This window comes from Mytilus californianus, unplaced genomic scaffold, assembly GCF_021869535.1.
Source record: "Mytilus californianus isolate M0D057914Y unplaced genomic scaffold, xbMytCali1.0.p SCAF_11, whole genome shotgun sequence".
Classification (NCBI taxonomy): domain Eukaryota; kingdom Metazoa; phylum Mollusca; class Bivalvia; order Mytilida; family Mytilidae; genus Mytilus; species Mytilus californianus.
The window spans coordinates 19,562,153-19,579,022 of record NW_026262593.1 but is presented as its reverse complement, the minus strand read 5'-3'; the positions used below and the strand labels follow the sequence as shown (position 1 = coordinate 19,579,022).

The 16,870-nt window shown below is 34.1% G+C and overlaps 1 long non-coding RNA gene across 2 annotated transcripts in view; it reads left to right on the top strand.

Annotated features, from left to right (window-relative positions):
• The first annotated feature begins 2,038 nt into the window (after window positions 1–2,038).
• The window catches only part of LOC127720729 (uncharacterized), a 187,233-nt gene continuing 172,401 nt past the window's right edge, over window positions 2,039–16,870 (top strand). The window contains exons 1-2 of one of the 2 annotated variants that reach the window (XR_007990965.1): window positions 2,039–2,760; window positions 7,726–8,186. This is a non-coding gene — a long non-coding RNA (uncharacterized LOC127720729). Of the gene's footprint in view, window positions 3,084–7,725; window positions 8,187–16,870 lie in introns of both variants that reach the window. The other variant, XR_007990964.1, reaches the window with a different exon arrangement.

Sequence of the window (16,870 nt, the reverse complement as noted above, 5' to 3'; positions counted from 1 at the left end):
TGTCGGAATAGGTCACTATTTCAAACTTCATGCTGTATGATAAAGTAGAGAAATTAAGATGAAATATATGACAAGGTTGCTGATTGAATCATGAGTATTCATAACTAATCAAATATTGCTTTTCTCAGATTTAATTAAAACCACAGTAGAAAATGCATCAGATATTTTTTAAATCTATTTATCTCTCCATGAAATAGCTAAATAAGTATAGCTGCAAGTATGTGTTGTGTCAAAAAATGTATGATAGGGTATGTTTTTCTGTTAATCCAAATATGTGAAAAATACAGGGTACTTTAATTGTTTTTAAAGTTTTCTCCTTGAAAAAATATAGTAGATCTGTATAGGAATTCCTTTCTATTTTGCTAATTTTTTTACCTTGAGTATATGGGTATATCTGCAATTTTTTCACAATATAAAAAAACCAAGTGACTAATAAAACTTAAGGGTAGGCATTTTGAGGCTTGAAATATATACATGGATATGTAAATAAACACTTAACACAAGTTTTTCTTGTTTCCGTTCTCTAACTTCAGTTTGCCTCCACCAAATATTATGAAACTGATTCACAAAGCTTATTACCATCACACACAGTTCAAGGTTGAGTTTTGGTGGCATCACTTTCTCTGTTACTGAGTTTTGTCCCTTTATAAATGGAAAAATATGCAGTTTCAGCACTCTAACTTTACTTTTCCTCAACAAAATATTATGAAACTTATACACAATGCTTATGACCAAAAACACAGATCAAGATTGACTTTGACTGGTGTCACTTTCACCGTTCTCTTGTTACCCATCACTGTTTGTAACTGAACAATGTGAGAACTCAAACTCTGAGCATTGAATCTCTATTGACAACAAACAGAAACAAATGTAATTAAGTTTCAACGAAAGCAAAATGTCAGTAGGTTTGACTTAGTTCCTAGACTCTTGCATATTTACAAGCAGGGGCATCTCTGTCCCATGGACACATTTTTCTTTTATTTGTGTTATGGCTTAAACTATAGTAGATAGAGAGAAACTTTTAAGCAGCAAAAATGATCAGGAAAATAAGATCAGACAATAAAAATAAGTCAACATGACCAAAGTCAACAATTGACTCTCTAAAGGAGATCTATATTGCCCTTGAATGACACTTTGCTTTCACATTTTTGACAATTATCTTGAGACTTTTAAAATAGATTGAAAGAAATTATAAACAACAAAATTAATAAGAAAAACAAAATCTACAAATATTTCAGTATCATTGAACTTGTCAATCAACACCTTATGGGAGTAACTTCCCCTAAATGAAAATTTTGTACCAATTTAACCCTTTTTGGGATAATGTTGACTGCACAGTCAAAGGTCAAGCCTAAGGGCAAGAGTCTGAGTCAATACTATAATAATTAAATTCATTGAGCAAATTTGACCCAATTTGGTTTTAATAATAATTGTCAAATTTGATTACCATGAAGAAATTAATAATAAAGGATGCATTTAATTTATTTTCAAGATCAGCAGTGAAAGGTCAAGCTGAGGTTCAAGACAAAACCTTATCAGTAGGATATAGAGAAACCTGTTTTAGCTAACTTATCAAATTTGGTATACTTAAGAGGGGATGGCTACTGTTGATTTTGAAGTTCTCAGGTCAAAGGTCAAGCATGGTCAAGATCCAGACTGACAATTCCATTGCACGGGTACTTTTTATCAGACTTTGTACTAGTATACTTGATTCCCATTGGGAGAGAATGACCCTATTTATTATTAGGGTAAGGGTGAAAGCTGATATTAAGAGCCTGTGTCAAAACTATGTCAACCTGATACAGACTGAACCACTTTGTCAAACTTTGAATGTATGTACTGAAGTTTGATATTCCTCATTATCATGTAAGAAACTTAATTGGGCAAAAGAGTAAGAGGCAATTCTATGAAACAGTAGCTTAAATTATATATAATTAGGGGGGATTAATCTGCTTAAGTTGCAGAGCCTTATTTAAAGTACAGTTCAAGCAATATGATTCTTAGTTTTTATACGACCCCGTATATTGGTATGACGTTGTCGTCGTCCGGCGTAGTCCGAAGACACATTGGTTTTCGCACTCTAACTTTAGTTTAAGTGAATGGATCTCTATGAAATTTTACCATAAGGTTCAATACCACAAAAAGAAGGTTGGGATTGATTTTGGGGGTTATGGTACCAACAGTTAAGGAATTAGGGGCCAAAAATAAGCATTTTTGTAACTTCCAGACATAACTTGTGTGTTAGTGTATGGATCTCTCTGACATTGTACTACAAGGTTCCATATCACACAGGGAATGCTGGGATTGATTTTGGGGGTAATTGCCTCGAAATATTAGGAATTAGGGGCCAAAAAAGGGGCAAAAAACAAGCATTTTTCTAGTTTCATGACAATAACTTGTGTGTAAGTGTATGGATCTTTCTGAAATTGTACTACAAGGTTCCATATCACAAAGGGAAAGCTGGAATTGAGTTTGGGGGTAATTGCCCAAAACGTTTAGGAATAAGGGGCCAAAAAGGGGCCAAAAATAAGCATTTTTCTAGTTTCCAGACAATAACTTGTGTGTACGTGTATGGATCTCTCTGACATTGTACCACAAGGTTCCATATTACAAAGGAAAGGCTGGAATTGATTTTGGGGTAATTGCCTCAAAATATTAGGAATTAGGGGCCAAAAAAGGGCCAAAAAACAAGCATTTTTCTAGTTTCATGACAATAACTTGTGTGTAAGTGTTTGGATATTTCTGAAATTGTTCTACAAGGTTCCATATCATAAAGGGAAAGCTGGAATTGAGTTTGGGGGTAATTGCCCGAAACGTTTAGGAATTGGGGGCCAAAAAGGGGCCAAAAATAAGCATTTTTCTAGTTTCCAGTCAATAACTTGTGTTCAAGTGTATGGATCTCTCTGAAATTGTACTGCAAGGTACCATACCACAAAGGGAAGGCTGGGATTGATGATGGGGGTAATTGCCTCAATATTTTAGGAATTAGGGGGCCAAAAAGGGACAAAAAACAAGCATTTTTGTAGTTTCAGGACAATAACTTGTGTGTAAGTGTATGGATCTTTATGAAATTGTACTACAAGGTTCCATATCTCAAAGGGAAAGCTGGGTTTGAGTTTGGGGGTAATTGCCCTAAAGGTTTAGGAATTTGGGGCCAAAAAACATATTTTTCTAGTTCCAGACAATAACTTGTGTTCAAGTGTATGGATCTCTCTGAAATTGTACTGCAAGGTACCATACCACAAAGGGAAGGCTGGGATTGAGTTTGGGGGTGATGAATCATAAGGGGGTTCAAAAATTTGGGGGTGGGATTTTTTTTTTTTTTTCCTTTTTTCTTTCTTGTAAAATTTTCCATTTTAAGTTGGTTATTTCTGATTTATATTTAAAAGCAAATAATAATGATATGGTAGGAGATACACACCAAACAGGATGTGTAAATTATTATATAATAAGTATTGTGCAATAGCAAAAAAATTTCAATTGCACAGTATTGTACAATAGCAAGAAATCTTCAATTGCACAGTATTGCGCAATAGCAAGAAATCTTCAATTGCACAGTATTGTGCAATAGCAAGAAATATCCAGTAGCACAATATTGCGCAATAGCAAGAAATTGTCAATTGTACAGTATTGCGCAATAGCAAGAAATATTCAATTGCACAGTATTGTGCAAAAGAAGATACTTCCTATAATTTGCTTATTTCTTGACCAATTTCAATGGGGTTTTATTCTTGAATTCTTTGGGTTCTTTAATATGCTGAATCTAACCATGTATTAAGTTTTTGGATTTTGGGCCCCGTTTTTAAATTGGTCCACATTGAGGTCCAAAGGGTCCAAAATTAAACTTTGTTTGATTTCATCTAAAATTGAATTATTGGGGTTCTTTGATATGCCGAATCTAACCGTGTATTTAGATTCTTAATTTTTGATTCCATTTTCAAATTGGTCTACATTAAGGTCCAAAGGGTCCAAAATTAAACTCAGTTTGATTTTAACAAAAATTGAATTCTTAGGGTTCTTTGATATGCCGAATCTAAACATGTATTTAGATTTTTGATTATGGGCCCAGTTTTCAAGTTGGTCCAAATCGGGGTCCAAAATTAAACTTTGTTTGATTTCATCAAAAATTGAATATATGGGGTTCTTTGATATGCTGAATCTAACCATGTATTTTGATTTTTGATTTTTGAGCCCTGTTATCAACTTTGTCCACATTGAGGTCAAAAGGGTCCATAATTAAACTTTGTTTGATTTCATCAAAAATTGAATTCTTGGGGTTCTTTGATATGCTGAATCTAACCATGTATTTAGATTTTGGATATTGGACCATAATAGGTGAATGTCCAATTTAAAATTTTTAAGTTCTTAGACCACATTCATTCTGTGTCAGAAACCTATGCTGTGTCAAATATTTAATCACAATCCAAATTCAGAGCTGTATCAAGCTTGAATGTTGTGTCCATACTTGCCCCAACTGTTCAGGGTTTGACCTCTGCGGTCGTATCAAGCTGCACCCTGCGGAGCATTTTATTATAACATGTACCTACATGTATCACCATCAAATCAAGGATTGTCAAGAACAGGTTCCATCAAGATTCAAGGGATGTGAACTTGTTCCCCTCCTCCTTCCTATCCCAGTTTTTCTTGCTAAATAATAAGGAAATTTGATTCATTTTTATACACCCATCAAATTTTTGACGGGACGTATTATGATATACAAATGTCCGGCATCCGTCTGTCTGTCTGTCCGTCTGTCTGTCCGGCGTAAATATGTCGCACCATAACGTGAGAATGACTTATCCAAATTTCATGAAACTTAACATAGTTGTTTCTTATGATGGTCAAACGATCTGTATACTTTTTGGTGAAAATAAGATTAAAACTTTTTGAGTTACGGGACTTAGTAACTAAAACAGGTGTGTGTTTTTTTTCACATGGCGCGCCGTATCTCAAAAACAATTTATGATTATTGCTTAAAACTTTACACACTTCTTAGTTATATTAATCTTAAGATCTGTATACTTTTTGGTGATGATTCAAAATTTTATTTTAGAGATATTGAGTATTTTGTTAAAAAAGGGGGAGGGGTTTTTCACATGTCGCGCCGTATCTCAAAAACAGTTTATGATTATTGCTAAAAACTTTACACACTTCTTAGTTATATTAATCTAAAGATCTGTATACTTTTTGGTTTTGATTCAAAATTTTATTTTAGAGATATTGAGTTTTTTGTAAAAAAAAAAGGGTTTTTTCGCATGTCACGCCGTATGTCAGAAACTATTTATGCTTATTGCATAAAAATTCATACATAAGACGACGGGCGTATCATGCCCTCATGGCGCAGCTGTTTATTATGTCTGGCCTTAATCTGTTACTGATATAATGTAGGTAGATTAAGTGCCAATCTGCCTAAGAATCAGGCAGTGGTGAAAACCAAACAAAAACCCGCCCAGCTTTACATTAATTTAAGTTCAGAATGTATAATGATGCATGAATATAACATTCGTTTCCTTTCCCTGTTCTGGTAATTCAAGATATAATTTGGTTGAAATGCACTAGAAGTTAACAATTAAGGGGAGATAACTCTGTAATTGCTATCATTCTAACCAAAATTTATCTAGATATTTCTCAAATTACCAGACACGCAGAAACAAAAGACCTACCATTTCTAGCTCAGGATGAGGGTACCTTAAAATAGGGTGGTTAGGTTGGTGGGTTTTTTTGGCCATGTTTTGATTTTTTTTCAAAAAAAAAAAAAAAAAAAAAAAATTGCCTGATTCTTACAAAGACTGGCACTTAAATCAAAGCTATTATTTTAGAAATAAGAATATTTGAAATTTAAGTGATTTATACATATAATTTACACCAAGATGTCATTAATGTATTTGATATCCTGCATGATCATGCTTTTCCATAACATTAGGTCAAACTGCCCTCCTTTATAACTTTGAAATTTAAACTTTTGCATTAACCATTATATATTGGTACAATGTATGAATTATATACATCCACTCATGGGTGTATCTAATACTTGTAATTATTTAAAGTATGTCTTCATATCTGTAAAAGTATTTTTTGTCATTTGCACTGATTTTAAATAATCAATGGATGATTAAGGGAACTAGCTATCAGGGAACCAGTTATCTGATCTGTGATTTACATCTCTTTCAATCATCTCTCACTAAACTTTATTACCCTAAAAATTAATTAAAGGTTTTCTTGTTCTCTGATGAAAATTCATTACTTTGACTTGTGTTTGATGTTGGTAACATGTTACCAGAGCGTGAATTGTCAAGTTCCGCTGACTGCCTTCGTGATTTGGTTGGCTAGGTAACATACACAGATGTCATAGCCAAGAGCCAAGATGCATCCATCATTTCTCAGCTAATGGATTTTTCCTTCATTCTGTTTTATCTCAGTTCACTGACTTGTATATTTGCCCTTAATGACTTTGAAGTTATTACAGTTTTTTTCTTGATTTCGAAGCTTTTTTTTGTAAAAACAACATACATAATTAAAATGTACTTATATAACACTGGTTAGATTTCTGAATTGTAAAGATGTACTTTTTTGTATCTCTTATTGTATCCATACTTGGTGTATAACTTGGGATTTTGTATTTTTTAGTAGGTAAATTTACATCTTTTTTAAAGGATGTTCGCTACTCTGTTACAAAATAACAAGCATTTGAAAAGATTGTTATAAATTGAGAGTATATAAATAAAGGAACTAAAAATGCAGAAAAAAATGAAGGGTATGTGTGCTTGTTTTTCGAAATATAAGCCATTGAAAATTTGGCGGGAAGTGATTCTCTCTAGATTTTTCATACATTTAACATTGGCACCTTTTTAGCTCACTGTTCAGAAGGAACTGTGAGCTTTTGCCATCACTTGGCGTCCGTCATCGTCTGTCGTCATCCGTCGTCGTCCGTCTGGTGTAAACTATTTCAAACATCTTCTCCTCTGAAACTACTGAACCAATTCCAACCAAACTTAGGCTGAATGATGCTTAGGGTATCTAGAATAAAGTTTGTGTTTTATTTATTGTTTCGTAAAATAGCATGGCCGCCATGGCTAAAAATAGAACATAGGGGTAAAATGTAGTTTTTGGCTTATATCTCAAAAAACAAAGCATTTAGAGCAAATCTGACATGGGGTTAAAGTGTTCATTAGGTGAAGTTCTATCAGCCCTGAAATTTTCAGTTGAATCTGATAACCCATTGTTAGGTTCCTGCCACTAAATTGGTAATTTTAAGGAAATTTTGCAGTTTTTATACGACCGCAAAAAAATTTTGAGGTCGTATATTGGTATGACGTTGGCGTCGTCGTCTCCCGAAGACACATTGGTTTTCGCACTCCAACTTTAGTTTAAGTGAATGGATCTCTATGAAATTTTATCATAAGGTTCAATACAACAAACAGAAGGTTGGGATTGATTTTGGGGGTTATGGTACCAACAGTTAAGGAATTAGGGGCCAAAAAGGGGCCAAAAATAAGCATTTTTGTAACTTCCAGACATAACTTGTGTGTTAGTGTATGGATCTCACTGACATTGTACCACAAGGTTCCATATCACAAAGGGAATGCTTTGATTGATTTTGGGGGTAATTGCCTCAAAATTTTAGGAATTAGGGGCTAAAAAAGGGGCAAAAAACAAGCAATTTTCTAGTTTCATGACAATAACTTGTGTTTAAGTCTATGGATCTTTCTGAAACTGTACTACAAGGTTCCATATCACAAAGGGAAAGCTGGAATTGAGTTTGGGGGTAATTGCCTAAAACGTTTAGGAATAAGGGGCCAAAAATAAGCATTTTTCTAGTTTCCAGACAATAACTTGTGTTCAAGTGTATGGATCTCTCTGAAATTGTACTGCAAGGTTCCATATCACAAAGGGAATGTTTGGATTGAGTTTGGGTGTAATTGCCCAAAACGTTTAAGAATAAGGGGCCAAAAGGGGGCCAAAAATAAGCATTTTTCTAGTTTCCAGACAATAACTTGTGTTCAAGTGTATGGATCTCTCTGAAATTATACTGCAAGGTACCATACCACAAAGGGAAGGCTGGGATTGATTTTGGGGGTAATTGCCTCAAAATTTTAGAAATTAGGGGCAAAAAACAAGCATTTTTCTAGTTTCAGGACAATAACTTGTGTGTAAGTGTATGGATCTTTATGAAATTGTACTACAAGGTTCCATATCACAAAGGGAAAGCTGGGTTTGAGTTTGGGGGTAATTGCCCTAAATGTTTAGGAATATGGGGCCTAAAAGGGGCCAAAAACAAGCATTTTTCTAGTTTCCAGACAATAACTTGTGGTCAAGTGTATGGATCTCTATAAAATTGTACTGCAAGGTACCATACCTCAAAGGGAAGGCTGGGATTGAGTTTGGGGGTGATGAATCATGAGGGGTTCAAAAAATTTGGGGGAGGGGATTTTTTTTTCTTTAAAATTTTCCACTTTAAATTGGTTATTTCTGATTTATATATATAAGCAAATAATAATGATATGGTTTGAATAGGTAAACTAAAGCTCTTAGGCCACATTCATTCTGAGTCAGAAACCTATGCTGTGTCAAATATTTAATCACAATCCAAATTCAGTGCTGTATCAAGCTTGAATGTTGTGTCCATACTTGCCCCAACTGTTCAGGGTTCGACCTCTGCGGTCGTATCAAGCTGCGCCCAGCAGGAGCATGTTATTGGTTATTATCTTGAATATTATTAATGATAAAGATAAACTGTGAACAGCAAAAATGTTCAGCAAGGTAAGATCTACAAATAAGTTCATATAATGACCAAAATTGTCAATTGACCCCTTAAGGAGTTATTGCCCTTTAAGGACAATTTTACACAATTTGTTTATCATGTTTTCTAACTTTAAAAAATCTTCTCTGAAACTACTGAACCAATTCCAACCAAACTTAAGCTGAATGATTCTAAGGGTATCTAGAATAAAGTTTGTGTTTTATTTTCTGTTTCGTAAAAAACGTGGCTGCCATGGCTAAAAATAGAACGTAGGGGTAAAATTCAATTTTTGGCTTATATCTCAAAAACCAAAGCATTTAGAGCTAATCTGATGAGAGGTAAAAATATTTATGAGGCCAAGCTTTGTCAGCCCTGAAATTTTCAGATGAATCTAACAACCCATTGTTGGATTGCTGCCACTTAATTGGTAATTTTAAGGAAATTTCGCAGGTTTTGGTTATTATCTTGAATATTATTAATGATAAAGATCAACTGTAAACAGCAAAAATGTTCAGCAAAGTAAGATCCACAAATAAGTTTTGTATGACCAAAATTGTCAATTGTCCCCTTAAGGAGTTCAATAATTTCCCTTTAAAATAAATTTTTCACAATTTGTTCATTTAGTTTGCTTACTTTAAAAAATCTTCTCCTTTGAAACTGCTGAATCAATTTCAGCCAAGCTTGGGCTGAATGAGTTTCAGAGTATCTAGTATAAATTTTGTATTTTATTTTCTTGTATGTCAAGAAACATAGCCACTATGGCTAAAATGAAACATAGGGGTAAAATGCATTTCTTTGATTTTGAAGAAAATATGACAGATACAAAGAACATTTCAATGGAAGTTTTATGCCACTCATTAATATATATTGAAAAGCAAAAATAATCATTGATGAAAGATTTAAGCAAAAAATTACAGGTGAGCGATTCAGGCTCTTGAGAGCCTCTTGTTTCTTTCACAAACTATGAAAAAATAACACGAATTTTAGAAGATTTTCAAATATGGCTTTTTAAACTTTATGTAATAAAACTATGAAAAGAAAAGTAGGGGTTAGTGGGTATTTTTTTTAATGGCACTAGGAGGATAAAACCAGAGGACTCTGAATATCTGGCAAAAAATCATAAACAAGAGGAGCGAACATCCTTAAATTACCATAGGTGTTTAAAAGTTCTTATTTATATTCTGTTCTATACCAATGTACTTTTAATTGAAAGTTAGCAAATAACAGTTAATCAATCAGTCATACCTTACTGACAGACATCCCTACATCCATCAAATTTTCATCATATTTTTATCAGGAACTACAAACTGGCCTGCAGCCATGAAGTCTCTTAGGAGGGTTATTTGGGGCCATGAGGCTCTGACTTTAATAGTCAAACTATAATCATAATCTAGACATACAAAGTTTTTAATAGTTTTTTAGGGGGCTAGTAGGGGTGCACCAAAACCTCCCTGACTGAGGGTTTGACAAATTATCGATTATAAGCATTTTTTGTTACCAAAGAATTTTCCGATGAAATTATTCTCTGTTGCTCAACATGAAATCCATGTTAAGTTTGCCAAAATTATATGTACGTCTTTTAAATATATATGTAATGTACATGTATTAACTTGATTCACAATTCTCTCAGCGACTATGAATCAGAGCTTCATAATATGTATAACTGAACAAAATCTGTACCATGAATGACCTTGAGGTCAAATAAAAAAAGACCACAATTTATATTATGTCATGATGACATAGGTAAACTTTGGCAAGTGTTTGGAAACTAAAAAAATTAGAATTTTGATGTATGGATATGCAGCCTAATCTTAAAAAATTCTTACAGATTATGTTTACTGAAATGTTCATAAATTACTAGTAATATTTTTGTAAAGAGTTGCAGACATTTAATATTATCATTTATTTTCAACCTTCTTCATATTAACAAATACTACCATAGCGTTATGGTACATAAACCTTAAGCTATACTGTCTTACCCTATGTTAGGGCAATTAGAAAGTCATCTAGTCCTATAAACGCCTAAATTTTCCAGTAATATCATAATGTTAGGAGTTAAATTTCCCTTTCTTTAAAATTGAACTGATTGCCTGTGGTAAGTAAAACATTTGTTAGAAGCAGCTATTCACAGTTAATTTTCATGTTATATTTAGTTTATATAAATGTCTGAACTACATATGGTTTTATTGTCTCGCCTGCAATGAAAATCGCAGAATGCAAGACATAGGGATTACTTATCTGGCAGCATAAACTATTTGTATAAAGCTTTATGATTTAAAAGGTAGAAGACCTGGATGCGTCAAACCTTGTATGCAGATGCCTTATGTTACGAAGTTTCTGTCTTTTATATGTCTAGTGTCCTTGACCTCATTTTCATGGTTCATCTACTGCTTATAAAAAATTTATAGTATTTTTTTTGTCATGTGAAATACTCACTTATCATGAGTAATAGGATAACTATATTTGGTATATGGGATCCTTGCAAGGTCTACATGTCTGTCAGACAGGGTTCATTTGACCTCGATCTCATTTCATTGATCAGTGATCAAGGTTTAGTTTTCGTTGAGAAGTCCATATCTCAGATACTACATGAATTAGCAACAGTGCTTGAAGATATTGATTTGATATTTGGTGTATTGTTTTATCATTTTATCATGACAAATTACAGATCAAGCTCAAATTTTGTTCCGGTCTGACGATTTTGTGCAGAGTTATGGTCCTTGGACTTAGAAAATTCACTCAAATAATCAGTTTTTCTCACTTTTTTTTTGTCATGCTTGAAGATATCGATGTAATGATTGGTATATAGTTTTATCATGACAAGTTACAGATCAAGTTTGAATTTTGGTCTGGTCTAATGATTTTGTGCAGAGTTATGATCCTTGGACTTAGAAAATTCACTCAAATAATCAATTTTCCACATTTTTTTTCGTCATGGTTGAAGATATTGACTTGATATTTGTTATATATAGTTAACACCTTGACAAGCTATAGATCAAGTTAGTATTTTGTTCCAGAACAATGAATTTTAACCAGTAGGGGACTATGTATTGCCAGGCAATACTCACAGAATGCTTGTTATGTATATAGGAATTTTAATACAAAAAATTTTTCACTTCAATGTAGTACAGAACTTAAGCCCATTTTATAATTTTTTATCTGTTTTCCTATTTTTAGTATAAAAGCTGTTAAAGTATTTACAGACATTGAAAGCTGGAAATGCAGTACAATTTTTTAGGAAATCTGTTTGAACAGTATGCAGCTTGAGACAACAGATCTCAATAAGTCATTTGACATAACTCTCAAGTCATATATTTATACATTCTTTTTTATCTGTACTATAAACCGATGAATGCATGCAGTTACAGGGATTGAAGTAAGAATTTAGCCCACAGCTTAAATTTTGGTAGCCAATATACAAGTTCTATACAAGAAAAAAAAATTTCTAGTAGTCCACACCAAATTTTAAGGGCCATTGGTGAGTGGACCCCTGCTAATTTCAAACCCTGCAGTTGTAGTATTTTCATTTTAACTAGGTTCCTTTTCATCAACCTATTTTAGTAATCGAAATACAATTAAAAAGTAAACAATGATTACATCATAATTTTTCTGCAATCGATTAAATTATGATTATATGTAATCAAAAATGTAGTCGATTACAGATTAATGTTGATTACTTGAAAATATGTAATCAATTACAATTGATTACGATTGCAGTTACAATACCCAATCCCTTATTAGCAATAGGTCAACTGCATTTGGTGTATGGAATGATCATAAGGTAAATATGTCCAACTGGCAGGTTTCATCTGACCTTGACCTCATTTTTATGGTTCAAAGTATTTTTTTTCCAATTTGGTCTATATCTTAGATACTTCAAGCAATAGGGCCTCTATATTTGGTGTAAGGAATGATTATAAGATGTCCATGTCTGTCTGGCAGGGTTCATCTGACCTTGACCAAAAGGTTTACTATATTTTGTTTATTATATAATAGTAAGGTGTACCTGTCTGTCTGCAGGGTTCATCTGACCTTGACCGTGACCTCTTTTTCATGGATCATTGATAATATTAAGTTTATGTGATACTTGAAGTAAAACCTTCATTTACAAACTTTCACTATTAATTCAATCATGATAAGTAAAGCAGGAGAGACATTTTCAGCATGTGCACTCTTGTTTCTCCCAAAATACTTTTAACTCAATATTTAATTCAGAAGATATGGTATGAGACAACTATCCCCCAGATACCAAATGATGTAGATACATGTATTAGCAATTATAGGTCAAAGTACAGCCTTCAACAATGAGCAAAACCCATACTGCAAGGCAAGCTATAAAATGCCCCCAAATGACAAAATGTAAAAAATTTCAAATAAGAACGGCCTGATTTATGTGCAAACTCCATTATAAAGCTGAAAATAAAGCAGATTGAAGTAAAAACCCATTTAATATATACATGTTGCCATTGTTTTCTCATGCAGAGAACAAGGACTATTTTTCAAAAAAGGGGTTAACTCATATCATTCAATGATTTTAGAATCAACTTTAGGCTTTTTGAAACAACTTCCTTGAAAGGGCTATACTTCTTTCTGATTGCTAATTTTTTATATGTATTGTACATAAATGGCAGTCTTCTTCTTCTTGGTGCAGGAACTGCTTACCCTTCTAGAATACATAAGATAGCCCTTGGTTTCTTTGCAGGGTTTGTGTTCCCAATCAGTGTAGTGTCTTGTAGACTGTTGATTTGTCTTCGTTTTCTTGTTGCCTGTTTTTCTACAACTGAAGGTTTCTTATTGCCCCCTATCAAATTAAGCTCCCTTTAGTTTTTTTTATAAATTTCTGATATGACATTGAGGAGTTATGGAATTTTATTTGTTGAAAAAGTGACGGGCATATCATGTGCTCATGGCACAGCTCTTTCTTAAATTTTGTTTTTTGTTTTTTGCCGTGTTTTCAAGGTCATATTTGCAATCATTCCACATCTCCATTGTATTCCAGTGTAATGACTTGAAGAAAATCACATAATATTAATTCTTGTATGCAGATGTATTCAGGTAGACATTATATCGTGCATGTTCCTTCTCATAATACAGAAATTATAGTTAAACTGTCATTACCTAAATATTAGATTTTAATGGAAAGATTTATAGAATTTCTATTAAAGAGAATAATACCAATTTAATTTCAATATTTCAATGAATATGGAAAATGAAACACCTATTGTATAAAATTTATGTAGATATTTTGCAATATGTTTCCTGTGTTTTGATTAATCCTGTTGTAATACTAGCTGAAGCATATCTGATGTAAAGTATGCGTCTGCATGACTTGGTTCATGAATTTTCATTAGACTTTAAAGCTTTGTTCTACGTTTTAAGGATCATTTATCCCGTAAATTACAATACTGAGATCGTGGAGCGTGAAAATGTCAAAGGCTCTGGTATTCCGCATGGTTTGTTCTAGTAATGAACAAAATCATGTATTGTTATAAAAATTAATGCATATCAATATCTGGCGTGTTGTTATGGCTAATGAAGTCAGCCTTGGATCTTATTTTTCCAAATTAAAATATGTTTTCTGTAATGATGGCAGTGATTATTCACTTGGCCTGGAGGAAAAAATCAGTTGATATCACTTGTCAGTTTGTCATTAGCTCAGTTCTTCGTTATTAGAATATGAGAAGGCATTCATTCCGATTAGAATCATCATAGATTGTGATTACTGTAGTCATCATTTTGTAAAGAAAGTACCGATATTGTTTGGAAATTTATTCAAACCAAAATGTCGAGCCTTCCTTTATGTTGGTCCATGCTTATCCTGTCAACAGAGTGGGTTCAAAGAAACTCTTTAGGCTATGTTCTAATATTATTAAAAATATTAAAGGAGAAGGTGTGAAAGGGCAATTTTTTTGACCACTTGAATTCCAAAATTAAAAAGTATTAAGGAACGACCATTTAACTTCAAGGGGGCGTTATGGTTTTTCCTAAAAAACTATTCTGATCCCCAATTTCATGAAAAAAAATATTGTGGTCAAGCAGATGACAAAAAAAAAAATATTCTGAATTCAGATTTTCCCCATACCTTATAGTGTTAAATTTTGAAAAAAATAATTTGATTGATAGCGTTGAAAACTGAAAAAAAAATGTTTGCGCATGACAAAAAACCATAACCCCCCCTTGAAGTTAAATGGTTGCTCCCTTATATAAATCTTTCAAAAAACATCATTCAACTCAGAAGGAGTATTTGTTCCATCTATATATTTTTCAGTTTTCCCAAACTAAAAAATGTTACATGGGAAAAATGACTTTGTTGCCAACAAAGCTCCCAAAATTCAACACGTAATCGTGTAATTGTTGGACGTCAATTGAATTTTGTATTGCTAAAGAGGAAGAAAGAAAGAAAAACCAATATAATGAATTCTTTACCATTAAAAGCACTTTAAATCACCACTTTGTTATCACTTAGCTAAGCTGTGTACAAAACAGCCACCAATGAGAGAATTAACATTTACTTGGGTTAACTTATGCATAAGTCAACTTTAAGGTCATATCAATGAAATGGACATCCTTAACATAGCTGCCAAAATATATCAGACATGAAGGAAGCCTAAAAAGTTTGAGAAATTGAATTTTTCTAGTCTTTTAAAATCTATTGAAAACTTTTGTAACCTATTGTAAGACAACATTAGATATAAAAGACATAAAATACTGATCTAAGAAATCTCTAAGCTAAGAAATCTTGTTATAAAAACCATCACAACACATGTTTGTGATAATCACTTTTGTTGCAAATGGTCAGTTCAATTATAATTTTATATGATGCTAATCAAAACAATAGGGAAAAGTCAACAACACACTATGAAGAAACTACAGATAGGGAAACAGGAACCTGGCCCAAATCCAGGGTTGAACTCAGTTTCTCTTGAAGGCTAAGGAGTTCCTGTTCCACTAGTGATACCAATCAGGTTCTCTTGAAGGCTCAGCAGTTCCTGCTCCACTAGTGACAACAATCAGGTTCTCTTGAAGGCAGAGCACTTCCTGTTCCACTAGTGACACCAATCAGGTTCTCTTGAAGGCAGAGCACTTCCTGTTCCACTAGTGACACCAATCAGGTCCTCTTGAAGGCACAGCACTTCCTGTTCCACTAGTGAACCCATTCAGGTTTTTGGAGGTTCTGCAGTTCATGTTCTGCTAGTGACACCAATCAGGTTCTCTTGAAGGCTCAGCATTTCCCATTCCTCTAGTGACACCAATCAGGTTCTCTGGAAGGCTCATCACTTCCTGTTCCACTAGTGACACCAATTAGGTTCTCTTGAAGGCACAGCACTTCCTGTTCCACTAGTGATACCAATCAGGTTCACTGGAAGTCACAGCACTCCCTGTTCCACTAGTGACACCAATCAGGTTCTCTGGAAGGCACAGCACTTCCTGTTCCACTAGTGATACCAATCAGGTTCACTGGAAGGCTCAGCACTTCCTGTTCCACTAGTTACACCAATCAGGTTCACTGGAAGGCACAGCACTTCTTGTTTCACTAGTGACACCAATCAGGTTCACTGGAAGGCACAGCACTCCCTGTTCCACTAGTGACACCAATCAGGTTCTCTGGAAGGCTCAACACTTCTTGTTCCACTAGTGACATCAATCTGGTTCTTTGGAAGGCTCAGCACTCCTGCTCCACTAGTGACACCAATCAGGTTCACTGGAAGGCAGAGCACTTCCTGTTCCACTAGTGACACCAATCAGGTCCTCTTGAAGGCACAGCACTTCCTGTTCCACTAGTGACACCAATCAGGTCCTCTTGAAGGCACAGCCCACTGCTCCACTAGTGACATCAATCTGGTTCTTTGGAAGGCTCAGCACTCCTGCTCCACTAGTGACACCAATCTGGTTCTTTGGAAGGCCCAGCACTTCCTGTTCCACTAGTGACACCAATCAGGTTCACTGGAAGGCAGAGCACTTCCTGTTCCACTAGTGACACCAATCAGGTTCTCTTGAAGGCAGAGCACTTCCTGTTCCACTAGTGACACCAATCAGGTCCTCTTGAAGGCACAGCACTTCCTGTTCCACTAGTGAACCCATTCAGGTTTTTGGAGGTTCTGCAGTTCATGTTCTGCTAGTGACACCAAT